The following is a 21,445-nucleotide window of genomic DNA, read 5'->3' on the forward strand; positions in this document are numbered from 1 at the left end:
TCATAAATGGTGAGACTGTGACTTGGTACCACTTCTTTGCAGGGCACTGAGGAGTAAGTTAGCAAAATGGAGAAATGCACAAGTACTTTGATCAGGCAATTCCATTACAAGGAACCTATCCTAGAGAAGAGTACTAGTGATGAGGGATATATGTGTAAGGAGCTCCCCTCCAGCACTGTTTGTAACCATAAACGTTGAAACCAATTTCATGTCCATCAACTGGGAAACGTTTCAATGCATAATGACCAGTCCACACCATGAAAGGCTATGCAGTCATTTAAGAGAACATGGGAGATAATGAAAATGCTGAGTGATGGGCTGACAAGAACTCCTGTATAGTGAGTATTTACTATGTGCCAGGCACTGGGCTCTGATAAGGTCAAATTTTACCTGAGCCTTGTGATCCTGGAGAATAGGGCAGGTTAAGAAATCCTGGGACCCTTTGTGTCCCAGTCAGTATGGCTGACTGCAAAGAACTGCCCTTTCCACGTGACTCAGATGACACGCATGGACACCTTCCTTGTCTACTTATGACAAGGCCAGACACAGACCCTCCCATTTCCACTCTTTGCTTCACACATGATCAGCTGAACTTCTGGAGACACTAACCAATTAGAACAGAATGATTGTTAATCCAACTCTGCTTAAGTCTCTCTCCTTCCTCCAAGCCCTGGAATTTTGACCCGTCTGCAGCCTGACCTGAGTGTAGGCTGGTCTCAGGATGGCACATTCCCTGATCTGCTGTCCAATCAAGCCCCCTTTCATCTGTCCACACGTGGCTCTTCTCCCCTTGTTTACTCCCCCCGTAAAAGGAAGCTCTTTTGTCTGACCCTTGAGACATTTGCAGATCTTACAGTCAAGGCTAGACTACTTTGCATGTAACTTGTTTGGTTAGATTCCAGTTGCAATCTACATTCATTTTTTTTTAAGATTTTATTTTTCCTTTTTCTCCCAAAGCCCCCTGGTACATAGTTGTGTATTTTAGTTGTGGGTCCTTCTAGTTATGGCATGTGGGATGCCACCTCAGCGTTGCCTGATGAGTGGTGCCATGTCCACACCCAGGATCCCAACCAGCGAAACCCTGGGCCTCCAAAGCAGAGCACACGAACCCAACCACTCAGCCACGGGGCAGCCCCTCTATATTCATTGTGAAGTAACTATAAAACTAAATGAAATTTTCAGAAATTTCACCTCTTGACATTGAAAACACAATGCAACAAGTGAACCCAACTGTAAATCTCTATTGTACAACAACCATGTGGATTAAAACTATTCCAAGAGACTCTCAAACACAATAATTTATCTATACTCCAAGAGAGTGACAAAGCCAGAAGCCACTTTCCTCAAGCGTGTTATTAGTGGTGTTGTTGCTATTGTCTGCATTCTTCTGTTTACATAAATGAGGGGAAAAAGTAAATGAGACATTTTGGGATATTCTAATTCTATTACTCCCAGTGTCCTTTAAAACAAAAATCCTCGCTGTTAGAGCAAGGAGATTCAGGTGAAAGAGAGACAGTCGATAAAATCCCAATAGGGGCAGCCCCCGTTGCCTAGTGCTTCAGTTTGGCATGTTCGACTTCAGCAGCCTGAGTCCAGTTCCCAGGTACGGACCTACTCCACTTACCTGCCAGTGGCCATGCTGTGGCAGTGGTTCATATGCAAAAGAAGAAGATTGGCAAGACATGTTAGCTTGGGTGAATCTTCTTCAGCAAAAAAAAACGAAAAACCCCTGTAGTTCCAAATTAGAATTGGCAGTGAATTGGCAGTGTTGGTGAAGATATGTGAGTACATGAATACATATGAACATAAATGTGCATTTCTTAGTTCTGTCCACTGGAAACTACTGAATGGCAATGAGCACCTCTAGGATACACAGTTGGATCGGGGAAGACCATTTTGCACAAAAAGAAACCAGTTTGTTAAAGAAATGGCTGAGTCGAGGAAGGAGCAGTAAATATTCAAGATGAGATAGAAACACCCTGTCAAAGTGATATCAGGAGAGGTCTCAGAGATTATTAGCATGTTATCAAAAGGATTAAGGGGCCAACTTGAACTCACATTCTTTGCTGAAAGGGAGGATAATTGGAGCATCAGTGAGGACCATATTGCAATGGATTGAACAGCTTCCACGTGTCTGAATCCTAGAGTTCATATCAACCCAGAAAATGAAAAAGAAAGGAAGCTAACTGGTGACCACCGAGGGTGCTAGGGGACCAGCTCATTAAGGTGCTGTTCTCTTTACAGACTGTTCTGTTCCATAACTTACTAGTTATTTAGGGGAAGTTTGTCTTTCTACAAGTGTTGCAGATAATAAGACCTGACGATGGAGTATCACCGGTTTGCCCCACGTCATTACTGAATGGACCTGGGCCTTGTACATGAAGGGCTGCTAACACCATTAGAAGAGGCACACAGGACGTGACGTGTCCCCTGATGGAAGAGCACACACCGCTTTTGCGGAAGTCTTGTCACCCTATCAAACACGAATCTGATCAGTGTCTGCATCTGCGGATCCAACACAGTGGCCACAAGAAACTTGTGGCTACTGAACATTTGGAATGTCGCTAGGGGTGCAGAGGAGCTGAATTTCATTTTTTTTGAATTTATAACATTTAAATGTAAACTTACAAACTGAAGACAGGTGAAACGCTATTTTATTAGACCCAACTATATAACTTTCGTGGAACTATTTCCCTCAACAGTAGCAGTGTACAAGATGGACATTTTGTTTTGCTGACTGCTCATACATGTTAGTTCCAAGGCAACTACTAGGTGTTTTTCCTTTTTTGGAGATTGGCACCTGAGCTAACATCTGTTGCCAATCTTCTTCTTCTTCTTCTTCTTCTTCTTCTTCTTCTTTCTTCTTCTTCTTCTTCTTTTTCTTCTTCTTCTTCTTCTTCTTCTTCTTCTTCTTCTTCTTCTTCTTCTTCTTCTTCTTCTTCTTCTTCTTCTTCTTCTTTTTCTTCTTCTTCTCCCCTCAGCCCCCCAGTACATGGTTGTGTATTCTGATTGTAGGTCCTTCTGGTGATGTGATGTGGGACACCACCTCAGCATGCCCTGATGAATGATGCCATGTCCGTGCCCATGCTCTAAACTAGCAAAACCCTGGGCCACCAAAGGGGAGCATGGGAACTTAAGCACCGAGCCAGATGGCCGGCCCTAAATTTATTAAATTACATTTGGTGCTTGCATTGTCTTTCTATTAGACAGCACTGCTCCAGACTCTACCACCCACTGAGGGGAAGTGTGGAGGACAGAGGAACGTGTTAAAGTGTATCCAGGTATAAAATCAGCCAAATTCAGACTGTGGGAATGCTACAGGACAAACACCTCAGTTTCATCACAAATAATTGACAAAAGAGGAGGGAAGAACAGTGAGAGAAAGAGAGTTAGAGAGAGAATGAGGGAGAACCTGTATATGCAAGAGGCTTAAAGACATATCCACCGATCATAGTTTCTGGATATTTTTTGCATATTGACTCAAAGAAACCAAATAACAGTGGGATAATTGAACACTGTCTATTTCATGATATTAAAGATTTTAAATTATTTATTGAATAATTGTAGTATTATTATGATAATACTTCCAGAAAGAGTCATCATTTAGGGAAACATTCTATTGTAATTACAGATGAACATGATGTGTGGGATTTGCTTTAAATAATATAGGAAAAGGGATGAAACTGTGGGATTATATTAAAACAAGTTCAGCCATCAGGTGGTAATTGTTGAAGCTGGGCGATGAAGATGGGGATGTTCTGTTGTAGAATTCCATTTCTGTGTACTATAGAAAGTCTGCATTTGAAAAGAATGGTAGAGTACAGGTCCACCTAGGATGATGGCCACTGAATTTCTCAGCATTATTTCAAAGGACTAGGAGTTGACATGGAGAGGTGTAAAAGAAAAAACGCAGTTCATTCCTCCTGTGTTTTTCTTTCCTGAGTGTCTCCTTTATTCGTCACACAAAACACTTCACCTCTGACACTTCTGGTCACCAAATGTGTGGGTTTTTTCACACACCAAGCAATTCTCCAGGACACCAACTAGGTGTCCCACAATTTCACTCAATTCTGACACTGTCTCCCTGGAGATGGTGTCACATCCCACAGATAAAGTGCTCAGTCCCACAAGAATGTTCCCACCACACTTCACATGCCAATTGCATGTAGTAGGTGCCCAGGCTACCCACAACTTCTGTCCCACTTGGCTACAAAGCAGAAGTGCCCACAGCCCCTTCCTCAGGTTTGGTTAACCAATGCAAAGACAGATGAATACATACATAGGGTGAGGTCTGGAAAGGTCGTGAGTATAGGAGCTTCTGTCCTCGTGGAGTTGGGTTGTATCAGCCTCCTGGTGCGAATATGTACACAACTCTGGAAGACCTCCGAACCCCTGAGTACTGGGATGATTTAGAGGCTTCTTCCCATAGGAAACGTCAATCATTAACTCCATTTTCAGTCCCTGTCCCCTCTCTGGAGGGTGAGGTGTGGGCTAAAACTTCCAAGCTTCTAATCATGGCTGGGTCTTTCTGGTGGTCACCCCTAGCCAGGAGCCATCTGGGAGACCACCCAGAGTCACCTCAATAGAACAAAAGCTGCTCCTGGTGCTCCTGTCATTTAGGGATTTACAAGGGTTTTCAGAGCCCTGTGTCAGGGATGGGGTCAAAGACCAAATATTAGCAAAAGAGATGCTCCTTTCTTGTCACTTATGAAACTACCAAGGTTTTAGGAGTTATGTGCCAGGAACCAGGAGCAAAGAAGATATTTTCCATTATCTCACAAGAGTCCAAAACACCACTCATAACCTTGCACCAAAACCACCAGGGGCCAGAGAACACTATGGACTCAATTGGCTTTCACTGAGCCAGGTCTGGGGGCCACACAGCAGGGGAAGGATAAGCAAAGACCACGCACATAGAGGAGAGGACAGCAGGGAGGGCCTGCTCAGGAGGGAACACAGGGAAATCCTCCACGGAAAGGGGCTGTCATAAACACAGAGCAGGCCTGAGACCAGGGCCACCACAGCTCTGGCGCTGGGGAATTGAAAGGAAGGGCTTCCACAGTGCAGAGGACCAGAGGTGACAATCTTGGGGAGGCACAACTGCTGGGGCCAGGGAGAGACCTGGAAGAAGACCTAGTGTCTTTGGAGGCTTGTGGTGAAGAGAGAATGAAGCAAGAGGTAGAAATGAAAGGTCCTACTCGAAGAAAATAGATTCCCCAAATCCGGAAGACACAGCCCGCCTATCCTCAAACCTCACATCTCTTAGGTGAATTGCACTAAAGAGAGAGATCCAGACCTAAGAAATGGACTAAGCCAAACAAATCACTCATCCGTTCCTAGATAGAATGTTTGTTTCTCGTTCAGTAAACCTAAGCATGTTAACGGGAAAATCATGTAGCAGACAGGTGTTCTAAGATGACTGAAGAAAAAACCAGAACTAGAGAGTCAAAGAGTTCAGCTCATGAAAAAATTGCCCTCGAAAGCAATGAGCAAACATAGGATCACTATAAAATAACATCCTTAACTGAATTCAATGTTCCTGACAAAGAATTTGTGGATACGAAGAAAGAAAATTTCACATAAGAAATACTCAAAAGAGAACTGGGTACAAAACAGGAAATGAGAAGTTAGAATTGGCAGAACCAAGGAAAAAAATGAAGCAAAAGAAAATTCTCTGAAAAAAGGCTAAATGGCAAGTTTCATAAGGGTAGCATATTTGTTCAAAATTATAAGAGACATTGAATAAAGAAAGTATCAAGCAGAACAAAAGTGAAGAAAAGATGTTGAGAAAGGATCAGAGAGAAAACCATAGATACCTGGGAGAAATAGACTGGAATGGTGAACTCCAAGTTCTATCCTCTTAGAACTAAAAGACTTAAAAAAAAGAAAAGCAAATTCCTCTCAAGTTTCAGACCTTCCCAAACTTCCCCACCCCTCAAAGCCAATTCACATACAACTGGGAGAAAATGGATTTACATTCTCCATCTCAACAGAACAAACAGAGCAAGACAATATTTTTTAAAATCTGAATAAGAGTCATTGTGGGGAAGTCCTTTACATTCTGCCAAGCTGTCCGTGCATCAGGGAGCAGAAAAAGAGAGTTAAACATGCAACCCCCGGTGGGTCCTGATTCCATCACGGGAAGTCTTTTCAGGACCAACTCTACCCAATAGGAGATGACTGAGGAAATTTTATTCATGGGGGAAGCTTTGGCACATAAGTATGAACAGGAGGAACAAGAATATTTCTATTGACTTAAATCCATATCCAACAAAATCAATCCTGAGTATAATGGATTAGGCTAATGAATGTAAAACATTCACGAGTCCACAGTGACAGTCACAACAGAAACTTTAATGGTACGATAGGGGGAGGGAAAGTTCTTTTCCACAGCACTGTGCCAGCAGCTCCAAGTATAGAGGAATGATGAAATGAGAAAATCTCCAGTGTACAAACAGGAATACAATAAGTGACACACAGCAGGACTATTTAACAATGGTAAAAATTTCAGAGAAAGATCTTTAGAGAAGAGGATATTCATACACTCTCAAAGTACCACTTACCACATTGCTAATGATAGAAAGAAAAAAAATGCCTCTTTACAATGAACTGATCTCGTAGGCCCTCCAGAACAAAGCAACCAATGCTAGTCACACAGTACCGGTGGTGGATAAACTGGACATCCTTGGTCTCCAGGGGACTGCGCTAGGACGCTCACAGCAGAAACTAACTGTATAGTGTTCTTGGCAGAAGGGTGAGTCTGAATTTAATCATGAGGAAATGGTCAGACAACTTCAGAATGTAGACCACTGAGCCAGACGACTGACCTGACCCTTGCAAACAAGGCCACGTCACACCACCACAGACAACCACAAAAAGCTAAGGAGATATTTTTGGTCCCAAAGAACTAAAAAAAAACACAATAACATAATCCTTTCAGTCCTTAGGAACCGAAAATACCTCTTCTCCTCTTTGTCGTCGTCTTTGTGGTGGCAGTGACTGTTGGAAGAAAGACCAGTTGTCTTGTTCAGTGGTCTACATCCTGCAGTTGTCTGATAACGACCTCAGGATGAAATTCAGCCTGCACATTCTCAACAAGAACAGTGCACGGTTACTGCTATCTGCTCCTAGCACAGCCCTGATGGTGGCAAAGAACGTCCGGTTCGATATGTTGTCTTTGCCCACTTGCTCCTGATTCTGGTTACGTAGGGGATGGGAATTGAGAGGAGCGAGGGTTAAGGTCTCTCAAAACCGTGTGTGCATCTAGGTATTGGGCTCCTTCGCGATGTACCACAACTGGAGGCTGAGGGGCTGGGATTGCTCCCATCAATGCAGGATTTTGCAGTAAACATCCTGGAGAGTGGTTTGTGCTTGTGATGTGGATTCTCAGCAAAGGATCCCTCTGGTGTTCTGTTTGGGCTGGAACTGGATTGGCTGTTTTAGATGTGTTTCATCCAGTGGAAAAGCGACTTTTCATAATGGGGTTTCTTCTTTTCTTGGTTTCAGAAGTACTTGGTATCTGAGAGAGAGAGCAAAAACAACCCAGTGTGAGTGTTTGTCAGGTCCTGCTGCAAGCTGAGCCTTGAGGGCTGGCTACATGGTGACAGAGGCCAGGACTAAGCTGAGCTCCTACTGGGAGGAGGAGCTGAAGGGGAAAGTAAGATCCAAAGTTAGAAGAAGAACCTCCCTAAACTTCCATCCAGTCCATGGTGCAGGATCCAGGGACCCCTGTACTCGCCCACCAGGAGCTGGTGACGTCTGAGCTCAGAGCTGCTGCTGAGCCTTAGCCAGATCCCCACCACCCTGTCCTCAGCAGCCACTTCACTCATGAATCCCCTTCGTCTGGAGCAAAGGGATGGTTGTCTCACACCTCCCAGGGAGGGATGTGCTCAGCATCCATCACACACATTCAGAAACAGACTGCTGTCGGAAGGAGAGGACCCTTGGCAGAGAGGCACGCCCTCTTTATCTCTCTGTCCCAGTACTCTGGGGAGGAAGGGCAGGCGATGGGAAGAGGTCTGGAATGAAAGAGCCTACAGGGACCTCAGAATATATCCAAATCCAGTTCCAACTTCTGCAGATGAGGAGTGGGGATGCGAGGGGGCTCAGGCCTAACTACAGCCACCTGAGCCGTTATTGACAACCCTGGGGCCAGAACTCAGGCCTCTCCCTTTGTGTACATTTCGGGGAAGGTGAGAGGAAAGTCTCCAGTCCAGAGCTGTCGACAAGGAGTAGATACTGTTGGGTCACCTTGGCTGGATGAGAGTAAGGCTTTACAGAGAAATATTCTCCAGAGTGACTGAGGAGGAACCCCACAAGGAGAAACTCACAATAGAATTAGCAAAAAAACAGCAAGGAGTATAACCATGGATGCACTCGTCTTCCTTCAGTCCTCCTGTTGATTCCACACCAGGATACACCTTAGGGCATTGCTAGAAATATTCTCAAGGTCTAGACCAGAAAGTCTCTGAAGGCAATGCGTAAGGCAACTGGTTTGACTAGGTTCTCTTCCACCCGCCCTTTGATTCCCCTAAAGCACTCCCTCGGCAAAGATTCCTTTTTAGGATTTACGCCAGTGTAAAGAATGGCATAAAGAAGCATAAACCTAACTCTTTTTCCTAACGTTTAATTTATTTACTATTATATTTTCTTTAGGGGAATGAATATAATGGTTCTCTTTGAGGATTTTACTTAATGACAAAAATTGATCAATAGTAAAATTTTCCAACTGTAGTGTCGAACCCATTGGACTTGATTTCCATTTGATGGAATGTGAACTTCAAGTTTTACATTATAAATATGAAACAAGGGACTGGTGTAGTGACATAGCGGTGAAGTTTGCACCCTCTGCTTGGGTGGCCCAGGGTTCCCGGGTTCAGATCCCAGGCATGGCCAGAGACCCCACTCATCAAACCATTCTGTGGCAGAGTCCCACATACAAAATAGAGGAAGATTGGCACAGATGTTAGCTCAGCTACAATCTTCTTCAAGGAAAAACACAAAGATCAGCAACAGATGTTAGCTCAGGGCCAATCTTCCTCACCAAAAAAAAAAAATAAGAAAAGAAAAAAATGAAAGAAAGTACTAAATTCTGTTATTTGTAATAGGGAGGTATTGTTATCTGTAAACTGGGTTTCTATGTAATGTTTATTTCTCATTTTATCTTGTATTCTAAAAAGTTGGAGAAACTCTTTTCCAAGTAGAGTTCTTCTCAGTTTAATCCATTCATCTACCTCTTTGTCTTCTTGATTTTCTTGCATGTTATACGGATAGTACAGTTGAGAGAGGAATACAATTCCATCAAGGACTGATGGATACTCAGACATTTCAATGAAGCACTGAAATGTTTGGCACATTTCTATGCTGAACCTGAGGTCATAGGAGACAAAGGGTTCTTCTTATTAGCTGCATAAAAACCACTTGAGACCTTTCTAAAGATACTGAAGTCCAAACCCCACCCAAGACCATTTAAATGAGAATCTTGAGCTGTGAGGTCAAGGCATTCATCTCTTATTACATGGCAGTACTACTGCCAGCTCCAAGGAGGCCCTGAGGTGGGGACACTCAGGCCCTGGAAGCCCCATGCAGACCAGCCAAGGCCTGCACACCTGAGGCTGAGGAAAAACGCAACTCCAGGCCAGTCCAGCACTCCCACCCAGGCTCTCTGTGAGGTTTTCTCTTTTTAAAGATTTGCCCTGAGCTAATATCTGTTGCTAATCTTTTTTGTTTTCTTCTTCTCCTCCTTAAAGCCCCACAGTACATAGTTGTATGTTCTAGTTGTAGGTCCTTCTAGTTCTGCACTGTGGAACACTGCCTCAGCATGGCCTGGTGAGCAGTGCTAGGTTCGTGCCCAGGATCTGAACTGGGAAAACCCTGGGCTGCTGAAGCAGAGCACGTGAAAACCACTTGGCCAGAACCCAGCCACTCTTTTAGTTTTTATAATTGGGGTTCTTTCTCCTCAGTTTCAACACTTTCTATTCACATGGAGAAGTCCAGAGTAAAAGGTTGTCCTAGGTCGGGTTCCCTAACACATACAGGAGGAATATCCATGTGCAAGTGATCCATTTGGACAATGCTCCCAGAAGAAAGAGGCAGTGGAGTTGGGGAATCAGGGAAGGGAAGGCAAAGAAGCCAAGAAAGTGTGTGATTTCAGACAAAGTGCAATGTGTTCAGTGGCTCAAAGAGGCTCTTGTGATGAGGAGGACCATGGGGCTGGGCTTCCCCTTGGCTAAGAGGAAAGGTGAGAGGGAATATCAAGACAGCAGCAGTGGAAACACAGCAGAGGTCAGAGTGCAAACAGGAGACGGAGATGGAAGGGCCTGGCACAGTGGCAGCCCCCATGGAGGACACAGGTGAGACCAGACAGAGGTAGCACCAGATGTTGAACAGAACAAACAAGGGAGAGAAAAAAGAGCAGTAGACTGAGCTATAAGCTTAGACAGAGAGCACAAAGGAATAAGTGCATCTGAGAGCCCCAGATGGGATCACATGTGGACCCTAAGCATGAAGGCCAGGGAATCTGCATGCTAGTCTCCACTTGCTCAGCTGCAGTTTTCTTTCAAGAATCCTCTGTTGGATGACAATTGAGGCATCAATGTGGCCAACGACTTGACACCCCTGCTTGCTGGCATCCGAACACTCAAGAGCATCCCCCTTCAGCGTGGGAGGGGTCTTCATCCTGAGGGATGCATCCAAACCAAGATCTGAAAAGAAAACCACAGCCAACAGGATCCACCATTATTCATGACCTACAGTGACTTACTCCCCACTCAAGAGGGACATCAAGTAAAGAAAGTGGCTCAAACAACAACGGCCATCTGAAAGTCCGTGGGGGTGAGGTGAAGCCAATGCAGACACTGATATTTTCTTTTTTGTCGATCTTTCTTAGAGTGCTCAGTGGTGATGAGATGGTCAAGAGGCAAACACACTCCCATTTGCCAAAAGATATCAAGAAAAACAGAATTGATAAAGACAGTGTCTTAGCAGAGAAGACGAAGGGAAGGAAATCACATGGACAGAGATTGTCCTACTGGCAGGAACGAGACTGTAGACATCACACAGAACCAGAGTGCACGGGAAAACATAGGAGAGAAAAAAATGGGGGAGGGTGAAAGCAGGGGAGGTTACAAAACTTGCGTCTATAGATGTCATATATGTACCCTATACAAGGTACACACAAAATACACATAATTTATGACATACAATATAAATACATCTATGCACATGTGTTCTTTTATCTAACCGAACAGATGAATAAATAGACATTTGGAGACATTGAATATGACATTCTAATCACTATTCTGGTCAGTTGAAATTGGAAAAAATTTAGAAGTGCAAGAAGAAGGAGAAACCCTGTGGCGAGAAACAGATGACCCGTGGAACACCAGGAGGAGGAGGGTAAGGACAACACAAAGAGCATTAACGGTATCTCCAGAGAAGGATCGCTTGCGTTCCCCCCAATTCCTCTGTGGAAACAGGATCCCCAACGTGATGGTGTTTGGAGGTGGGGCCTTTGGGCGGCAGGTCCCTCATGAATGGGATTAGTGCCCTCATAAATGAGACCCCACAGAGCTCCCTTATCTCTTCCGGCACTTGAGGATGGCGTGAGAAGATGGTCTCTGTGAACAAGGAAGGGGTCTCTCACCAAACATCGAAGGTGCCAGTGCCATGATGTTGGACCTCTCAGCCTCCAGAACTCCAATAAATAAATTTCTGCTGTTTCTATGTCACCCAGTCAATGGAATTTTTGTGATAGCAGCCTGAATGGACTAAGAAACTATCCTTGGCCAAAAAACCTGGCGTGGAGTCTGGTTTCCTGCTCAGGCCCCTGTGGAAAGTGAACAGGAAAGAGAGCGAGTAGGCCAGTGAGGCTGAGTCTTGGCTGGGATTGAGGAAGCCAAGGAGAAGGAAAAAGAGGCTAGAGGGTGAGAAGACAACTAAATACCCCAAGATCTGACGGCACCTGTCAGGGCTATGCCTCCCCTGACCCTCACTGAGACTTTCTCTAGGACCTCTCCACGAGCGATAGGGGGCTCCTTGTTGCCCCCACTTGAGAACATGGGCCTCTCCTCCTTCGTTAGATGACACCATCAACTAAAGGATGAGACCAGGCAGCTCCAGGGTCCAGGAGGAGATGCTGAGAGTGATAGAGGGGAAGGAGGAACACAACTCAATGAAATGGATGTCAGGGTTTGGAAGCTCAGTTTTAAGCAACCTCTCAGGATCCTGAGGAGAAAAACACTGAGGACATGGACTTAGAGATGAGTAGAGATGGTGAATTAAATAGAGTATCATAAAAGAGACTGACTTGTGCACTTTAAGGATGAAGGTGACCCTTTACATGAAAAAGAGGGAAAAAACTGAAGAATAAGACGGAAACTGAGCTGTGCACCAGTGTTTCCATTGGGACCAAATGTGTCTAAGGCAGTGTTACTGGGGGCACCTAACAGGAGAACTCGGCTGATGATGGATCCTGAAAGGAGATGGAAAAATGGGCAAACGTGCCTTTCTGAGAGAGAAGGGAAGATGGGGTCCAGAGAGAGGGAAGACCATCAAGACTGCTCTGCATCAGATGGAACAAGGCACGTGGAATCATTTTTTAAGTGTTAAAGCACCAGAAAGATATGGGGGTAGATTTGACATACTCATAGTTATTATCAAGCAATTTTTATTCAATCAGACACTGTGGAAATTATGTTCTTAATACTCCTAAGACTATTAATGCAGTATGAGTAAGAGTATGGAATGCAGACATAATTCTTAGGGGATTCAGATGAGGGAATTGAGATGTAAATACCTAAGAGGATAAACCTGGCCAAGGTAAACAGCCAGTAAGATGCAAACCCTGGAACGGGGGCAGAGCTGATCCTAAAGCCCAGGCTCTCACCACCTCGCTCTCTCAGAGCATCACAGGTTTCAACCTGACCTGAAGAGAGCATGGGAGAGGCCCCATTGCCACCTCCACCAACAAACCTGTGACGCCCAACACATGGACTAGAGCTCCCTATTCTTCTTTTCTTTCTTACCTTTGAGGAGTGAATCTCAGTTTCCAGAAACACTGTTGGCTGCAAAGCTCCAGATGGTGGAGGAAAGACCAAGCCTGGCTTTGCCCTCCCTGCAATGGAACTGGTCCACCTGCAGCCCCAGATAATTGCTCCCCCACCTGCTTGGCTCCAGCTGTGCTTGTGAAGTTTGCATCTCTGACCTTTGGAAACTCAAGTTTCCACTCAAAGGCCCTTGCTGACAAGCCTCCCAGGAAGGAGCTGAAACAAGAAGTGGTTTCAGTAGGACCAATCCGATTTTCACTTTGCTAAGCTCTCCCAGACCACTCATTTCAGAAGTCCCTGCTTGTCAGTGGTCTCAGGAAACAAACTCAGACTTCATGTATATGAAGGAGATGTCGCCATGATTAGTGTGCCTGGGGGGGCCGAGATGGCAGTTGCCCAGGCTACAGTGTCCCTGAAGTGGACAATCACCCACTGGAGTCCAGAGGGATTTGCATGGGCAGATGAAGTCATGCCTATTACTCTGCTACTAGTCACCTTAGTCCAGGAGCCTACTGAGAAGGTTCTAAAGAGGACTCAGGAGATGGGGGAGAAAGAGTTGCTGATGTCTACCCAGAAGAATATCAGAGGAAGGGAAGAAGTATGGCCTCAAGGCTTCTGTTTCCACTAACAAGGGAGTTGGGAAACTGTAGACCAAGTTTGCAATCTTTGCAAAGTTCTGGAGTCTTTTGACCTTCCTTTTCTGTAAGTTTTGGTGGCCCTCCACCCAACCACATATATATATATTCTTTTGTCACATGGTGGGGACAGGTAGTAGCAGCTGTAAGTAATGTAGTAGAGGTCTGAGACCCTTATAAGAAACTTAGGGGCCAGAGGTGCTACAGCATGAGGCTTTGTGTGATTCTTCAGGGACGTAATATGGTGCACAGTCCTTATGTTACACACTCTTCTGTGGGGTCTGGGCTTTAGTCCCTAATCAAACAGGAATTTCTATTTCTTCTGTGAAATGAAAATCTATTCTCAGAAAGAGGGCTAACTAGAGACCTAAAATAGCCTCAGACCAGTCCAGGTCAGGCTAAGGAGGATCATAACCCCCAGGGCCTTCTCCACACCACTTTGGTTCCCCTTTCTTCTCCCCTCTGCACATCCTCATTGCCACCAGTGTTTGTTTTAAATGTTTTGTAAAAATGTCATTTGGGGTGGTGTTACCATGTAGATTCCTGACAACACACTCTATGAGACTCTCATCATTGACACCTGGATCCATGAATCTCCTTCTGCTTCTCTGATCCAATCATCTCCACACGATCAAACGTCTGAATAATCTAATCACCCAGAAGTCCTGTTCTCATCATGGTCCAACTCTACACATGCAGACTCCTCCCCCCCGCCTTTGTAATCCTTCTGTCCTTTGGCCTAATGTTCTTCTTTGCTCAAAAGTTAGACGAGGGTCCTATCAGGCACACTGGTTGTTGACATTTACATGAGATTAGAACACTAAGATGTGACTCATGCTTGAAGCTCTAACCCAACATGGAAGAAGTCACTGAGCCTACACAAAGGATGAAAATCATGGCCATTTATTGAGGAGGGAAAACCAGAGCCAGAGCTTTGGCTTCATTGAAACCAAGGGGCACAGGCAGGATGCAGCATCCGGGATCTCGTTTTTAAAACACCAGAGGGAGGTAGTCACCCCAGAGGAAGTAGAGAATCAGCTTTGAACCCGAAATCATGAGAACAGACCTCCAGAATAATTGAGTAAAACTGTTCCACGTGTGGATGGCCAGAGAAGAGTGGGAGACACTGCTCAGGAAATGCAATTAGCTAGAACACTGCAGGAGATGAGATGCATCATCTTAAAGAAAGAGGTCTGACAAATACCTACTATGCCCCTGCTGTAGTGGTGGCTGTGAGGAAGTCATGATCCCTTCACCCTCCCAGCTGGGGAACAATGGCTTGCAGATGCCACTGAGGGACAGGCAGAGAGGGACATAGCTAGGGACTAGGGTGACAGCACAGCTCCCAAGCCCTCCTGAAATCTGTACTTAAAACTCGGTCCAAGAGCCTGCAGAAAGTATATCTCTCTACCTGGCCAGCCATGGTGAGCTTAAAAAATATGGTGGCTAACTGGGAGACCACTTGGATTTATCTGCTTTATAATGGGAGTACTCACTGGTTGCCTCCAGAGTCAAGCTGACTTGAGGCTCATCACACGGAAAGGCAGTTCTTCTGAGGGGTTCCCCAGAGGCAGACAGATCATGAGGACAGGAAGGAGTCAAATTCAGTTCACTTTATGGATCTTGAAGGATTTCATTCACAATCCACTTCTCCTGCAGCTCCCTCTCCAGACTGGTAAGAGAGGGAAGAGAAAAGAAGAGATCAGGAAGGATTAGACACCACAGTATCCCAGCTGCTCCTGATTGAAGGGTAGGGTCCAAGGGACTAGGGCAAAGCCTGGCTGTCCTGGAACAGGAGAGAGGGAGAGAGAGAAAAAAAGAGAGTGAGCAGAACGTGCTCAGTGCACTGGACAGAGAGTGAGATGATGATGGGGCCTGCACTCTCCCTGTAAGGCAGACTCATCACACTCGGAGAACCAATACAATGGCTTCCAGTTTGTGAATGCACTGTGTTGAATTTACATATGGCAGCCCAGTGAATGCAGGCTCCAGAGGCATTGTGGACTCCCAGAGATCTTGTGCCTTCTAGGCCGTTTTCTGTCAATACTGTGACCTTTCATGCTTTGGTTTATTTTAAATTTTGTCTAGTTAATTTTCTGGTGATGCTATACCTATGAAGGACCTAAGGCCAACAGTCGGGAAAGCAGACATGCTTCTCATCCTTATTTTAGCCTTCCAAGAGAGAACAAGGGATTTCTTTAAGGGCAGGAAATCCCTGAGACTGCTTAGTTCCCCTTGTCAGACTGAGGCTACAAGTACCAGAAAGACAACAGACAACCTCGTTCAAAGGGCTTTGCCATCCTTGCTTGAGTGACTGAAATCACACAAGGGGCAGTGTTGGTTCCCCCTTGCATGTGAAACCTGGGGCTATTTGGCCCTCAGGGTCTTTCTTTCAGGTACTCTCCCCACACTTTACCCTTGCTTATTAGCCCCTCCTCATTCATTGTTACCTGGGGGTCAGTGATTCTTGTTCTTCCTCATCTTCATCATCTTCCAGGTTTTCTGCAAACGAAATTCAGAAATGTCCAGACAGAGATGAAATAGTGCCCCTTCACCCATTACAGACACAAAGGCCTGCCTGGGCATGGACAGCAATGACCTGTGTATGAGGTCACGACACACTGAGAGAATTGTGCTGACAGCCCCACGTTTGACTTTGAAGGAATGGCCTGGGATGGTGTCCTCACCCATCAGGCAAAATGTCCTTGGTCCTCCGGATCCTCATCATGGCATGATTTGAGTTTAACTGGGAAAAGATCAAATATCTTTTGTCTCCAGATCAGCGGGTACTTTTCCAGTTTCCCTCTGGAATTCTCTAGTTCTATCCTCACTCCTTCCATAAAACTGGTTCCCAGTCTCAGTGACTTTATGTCCACTCAGAACTCCCACATAGACCCTACTCCTTTCTCTAAAAGGAGGATAAAAAACCCCATGACTCACCCCTCCACACATCCTGGGACTTCATGGGGAACTCCAAATTGTCTTTTACAACATAAGAGGGGAAAATTTTCCTTGTGGAAAGTATTCTATTACAAATCAATGTATCTGCCCCCACACTTTAGGATTATAACTAGATAAACCCCAAACGGTTAGGAGTATCATCCTTTTCTGAAGCACATTCATGAACATTCCCTTCTTTAATAGTTACAACTACCATGCAACACGTCTTTTGACCCATTTTACAGATGAGGAAACAGAAATCCCAGAAGGAGAAATCAATCACTTGCCTGTAGTTATAAAAGCCAGAGCTCAGGCAAGAGCCTGAGGAGCTCACGCTCAGTCCAGGACCCTCTTCACTCTAGCAGGCTGCCTCCTGTCATGTCCACCTTTCTGCAGTGTGACACTGGGTGGAGGCTGCCTCCTGCCTCAAAGGGCATGATCCCTCAGGGAGGAAGCAGACTCTTGGAGCACTATGACGTCCCCCTGTGCATTTCTCCCCTCTGCTCCCACCCAGCCAGCTGTGGTCCTGTCATGGCTCCAAGTGTGATATGGACACCAGGACAGCTGGCGAAAGCATTATGAGGGGAGATGCGGAGGCTCTTGTCAGCCAAGGACCTTGGATAGCCTCAGTGCCATCAGGGCATGTGGCTGCCTTACCTGGGCTAAGCTTGCGGACAAGGCGTTCTGCCAGCCTGCATCCCTCAGCCAGTTGTTCTCGGAAGCCCTGTCCCCAGTCTCTGCCAATGTCACTGTGGGTGAGGAGGTCCCTGAGGTGCTGATGGAGGAGGACAGAGACCTTTCTTCCTTCCCGTGATGTCTGGCGTATCTGGGTCAGATTTCCTGCATGATCATGAATTAGGAAATGGTATTTCCTAAGGCAGGAGGGAAGAGAAATCCTCAGAGTGGAAATGGGGTAATGAGAGATGATAAGGAGTTTGAGAGAGATTTCAGTGAGAATATCCCCAAAAGGCCTTGCAAGTAGAAATCTGCTCATGTTTGCTGGGCCACATTTTTTCTTCTTTCCTTTTGCATTTTATACACTGTGACCCAGTAAAAACGTGCTCCTGAGACACTGGAGACTCTAAGAGATCTTGTAACTTCTAGGCCTCCTTCTCTACAGGTTGAGACAAAATATGAATTTTTATTTAGTCTGGTGACTTTCCTTGTCATGAAATACCTGCCAATAAGCTCAGGCCCACATGCAGAGAGCAGGTATGGCCTTACTCTGAGTTTTGACCCTCCAGAGGAGAAGAAGTCATCTCTGAAGGGGCAGGACGTCTCTAGGCCTGGTTACCTCACTGTGAGTGAGACAGACTCCACATGCTGCAAAGAACATGGACGACCAGTTGCGGGGAGTGGAGGAGACCAGCATAATCAGCCAGTTTCATGCCTCCTTGCTTCAGGCAAGTAGCTACTTTTGACCTCTGCATCTGTTCTTTCCAGAACCCTCTCTGCATTTGACTTGTACATTACCCTCCTCTGATCCTTCAGTTACCTGGGGGTCAGTGATCCCAGTTGTTCTTCAGCCTCCTCTTAATGGATTTCTGCAAAGAAATTGAGAAAAGTCCATTTAGACATTAGCTAGTTCCACTTCACCCGTTACAAATACAGGTGCCTCTCTGGGCCTGGAGACATGAATTATCTCTACATGAGTTCAGAAAGGTGTCATGTTTTGTCTGTAAGGAAATGGGCTGCCATGGTATTCTGATCGATCAGGCAAAGTGGCCCTGATCTGATGGATCCCAGAATGGCATGCTCTGGGTTGAATTGGGCAAGGAGCTAAAAATTGATTTTTTTACCCAGATCAAGAGATGCTTCTCCAGCTTTCCTAGGGGCTCCTCCCACTCTCTCCTCCCTCCTGCCACAAGGCTGGTTCCCAAGCTCAGTGACTCTGTGTCTCATCATGCCTTTCACAGAGAACCTCCTCCTTTCTCTCAGGAGAGGAAAAGCAATTCTGTCCCACGAGTCTCACATGACTTGGACCTTCGTGGGGACTTCCACATCTGCGTCTACTGTTCACCAGGAAAATTCTCTCCTCGTTAAGTGCTAAGTATTCTAGAGTAAACCCACATCCTACTACCAGATTCGACCATACCCAGTACAGAAATCAACCCCAGTGAGTAACTTTAGCATTGTGAAGGTACACTCATCGACATTCCCGATTGGAATGCTACAGCTAGCATGCAACACATGTGTTAATCACGTTAGAGATGAAGAAACTGAAATCCAGGAAGGATACATCCATCCCTCGCCCACTGTTAGAAAAGACAGAACTGAGGCTGGAGCCTGGGAACGTCCATGCTTAGCTCAGGGCCGTTTTCAGCCTAACTAGCTGCCTCCTATCATGTCTGCCTTTCTGTGCTCTAACACTGGGTGGAGGCTGCCCCCTGTCCCAAGGGCCATGGCCCATCATGGAGGAAGCAGGAACTTGGAACACTATCACCTCCACCTTGTACATTTCTCCTCTCTGTCCTCCCACCCAGCTGCTCCTTGTCCTGTCATGACCCCAAGCGTGATGTGGAAACCAGGACAGATGGCAAAAACATTATGAGGGGAGAAGTGGAGGCTCTTGTGAGCCAGGGACCTTGGAGGGCTTAGCACAATCAGGGCCTGTGGCTGCCTTACCTGGGCTGAGCTTGCTGACAAGGGCCTGGGACAGCTTGCATCCCTCAGCCAATTGCTCTTGGAAGGCCTGTCCCCGGAGGTTGTTAAGGTCACTTCAGCCCAGGAGGTCACTGAGGTTCTGATTAAGCAGGATGGACAGGTTTCTTCCTTCCCATGTCTTTAGGTGTAACTGGGTCAGCTCTCATGCCTGAACTCCAATTAGAAAATCAAACTCCCTATGGTGCGTTAGAAGGGAAAATGTATAATTGGAATTGCGTCAAAGGTTCTTAGGACCTCCAGAGAGGTTTCTATGAGAACATCGCCCATTTGCCTTCAAAACAGAATTTTGGGACATGTTTGGCAAATGCATAAATATTTTTGAAAGTTACATCAGCGGCCAGGCAATACCAGTTCCTGAGGCATTGCCGACTCCAGCGTTCTTGTACCTTCTAGGCCACCATCTCTCAGTATTTAACATAATATGATTTTGGGGGGGTCTAGTTACCTTCCTTGATGTGAAATACCTGCCATCAACCTAAGATGAACTCTGCAGAAAGCAGATATGAATCTCACCTGCCTTTTAACCAACCATCCATGAGAGGACACGTGATGTCTGTGAGTACAGGAAATCCATGAGAGTAGTTAGTTCACTTTGGTTCAAACTAACTCTACAAGTACCAGAAAGAGACTGCACAACCCCCTTAAGAGGTCTATGTCATTGTTGGTTGTGGGAATGACAGGAGTGCAATCTGCAGGTTTGGGTGACCATTGCATCACAGATGTGGTCACCTTTGCACTCTTTGATCTTTCTAGGACCCTTTCCATAGTTTCCCTGTCCTTTATCCTCCCCTGATCGTTCATTTTGGACAGTGGTTCTCTCTCTTCTACATGCTTCTCGTCTTCATGATTTTCTGCAAACAAATTCAGAAATGTCTAGTCGGACATTGACCCAGCCCTGGAGATCATCACCCTAATATCCTCTGCCTTGAGTCAAGCAAACAGTTAAATATGTCTTTTGTCACCAGAGATCACAGGGAACATGTCGGCAGCCTTCAATAGGTGTTGCTGAAAGAGTCATCTTGGCCCCAGCAGACATGCTGGTCTTTGGGGAGATAGGTGGGATTATACACCAAAACGAGACTGATGGATGGAATCCCTAGGCTCCACAGAGGAAAGCGTATTTGGTGCTTTCGAGAAGCCAGGATTCTGGGTGATTCATAGAGGTGGGGGTACCAGGGCCCATTCCTTGATTTCAGCGAAAACTCCAGATATGGAAAGAAAGGGGTATGTTTGTCTCGTTCCTCAGCAGACTGTTAAGCAAGGACAAGGTAGCTCAGAGGTGAGAGAGACCAGAGTCCAGAGCTGAGGAACCATGGTAACAACATCTCCAAAGAGATAGGCAAGACTACCACCCTACTTGGACAGTCATTAATGCTCAGTTCAGGAACTCAATTAGGAAGAAAATTACAGGAGAGATCAGAGGGCCCATCTTTATAGAAGCAGCTCATGGAAACTCCTGTTGTGCACAAGCATCAGTGGTGGTTGGAAGTGTGCTATGATCTCTTCAATCTCCCCACTCTGGTTTACCTGGTGTTCACCACCCTGTGCTTGGCATTGGGTCCCAGGGTGACACAGATTTGATCTGGGACTTGGAAGGGTGTAGAGCGACTTGACCCACCCAATGTCTGTGCTTATAACTGAATCTTAGATTCTGATTCAAACCAGGATGGGTCTCCAAGGCCTGCCATCAAAGAGACATTTCTGTACCTGGACAGAGGTGTGAGCACAAAGAACATGGAGGCTACCTGGCAGACCATTCAGAGCTTGTCTTCTTTACAACAGAGTACTCATGGGCTCCATCCAGACAAGAGCAGATTTCATGTTCATCAGATGGGATGGTGGGACTCTCGGGAGGGAGGCAGGAATCAGACAAGTCATGCTGACTGGAAAGAGTCAAATACTGTTCATCCAAAGAATCCTGACACGCATAATTCATTTCCTCTTCCTCCTGGAGCTCCCTGCCGAGCCCAGAGGCACAAACATAACAGAATGTTAAACAAGGAAAGACTGGACACCACAACTTCCCAACTGCTTCTGATTGGAAGACTAAGGGAGAGGTCACAGAAGGTAAAGAGGGCACCCCTTGAAATAGGAAGAAGATAGTCCTTCTATGACTGCAACTAAGTGAGGCTGCTGTAGTGAGGGGAGGGAGGGCAGCAG

The 21,445-nt window shown here is 45.8% G+C and overlaps 2 long non-coding RNA genes across 2 annotated transcripts in view; one reads left to right on the plus strand and one right to left on the minus strand.

The window, feature by feature from the left end:
- Window positions 1-13,025: 13,025 nt before the first annotated feature.
- On the minus strand, window positions 13,026-20,178 carry LOC103544480 (uncharacterized). The gene is made up of 6 exons (XR_543163.2): window positions 19,247-20,178; window positions 18,117-18,165; window positions 17,279-17,493; window positions 16,132-16,183; window positions 15,178-15,353; window positions 13,026-13,262 (listed from the first exon to the last, which is right to left on the minus strand). It is a non-coding gene; the product is annotated as an uncharacterized lncRNA (long non-coding RNA).
- A 675-nt stretch (window positions 20,179-20,853) lies between these two features.
- Window positions 20,854-21,445, plus strand: part of LOC103543933 (uncharacterized) — a 107,871-nt gene continuing 107,279 nt past the window's right edge. Inside the window, exons 1-2 of the long non-coding RNA XR_011536845.1 lie at window positions 20,854-21,002; window positions 21,240-21,352. This is a non-coding gene — a long non-coding RNA (uncharacterized lncRNA). The remainder of the gene's footprint in view (window positions 21,003-21,239; window positions 21,353-21,445) is intronic.

The sequence above is a fragment of the Equus przewalskii genome, unplaced genomic scaffold, assembly GCF_037783145.1.
Source record: "Equus przewalskii isolate Varuska unplaced genomic scaffold, EquPr2 ChrUn-13, whole genome shotgun sequence".
Classification (NCBI taxonomy): Eukaryota; Metazoa; Chordata; class Mammalia; order Perissodactyla; family Equidae; genus Equus; species Equus przewalskii.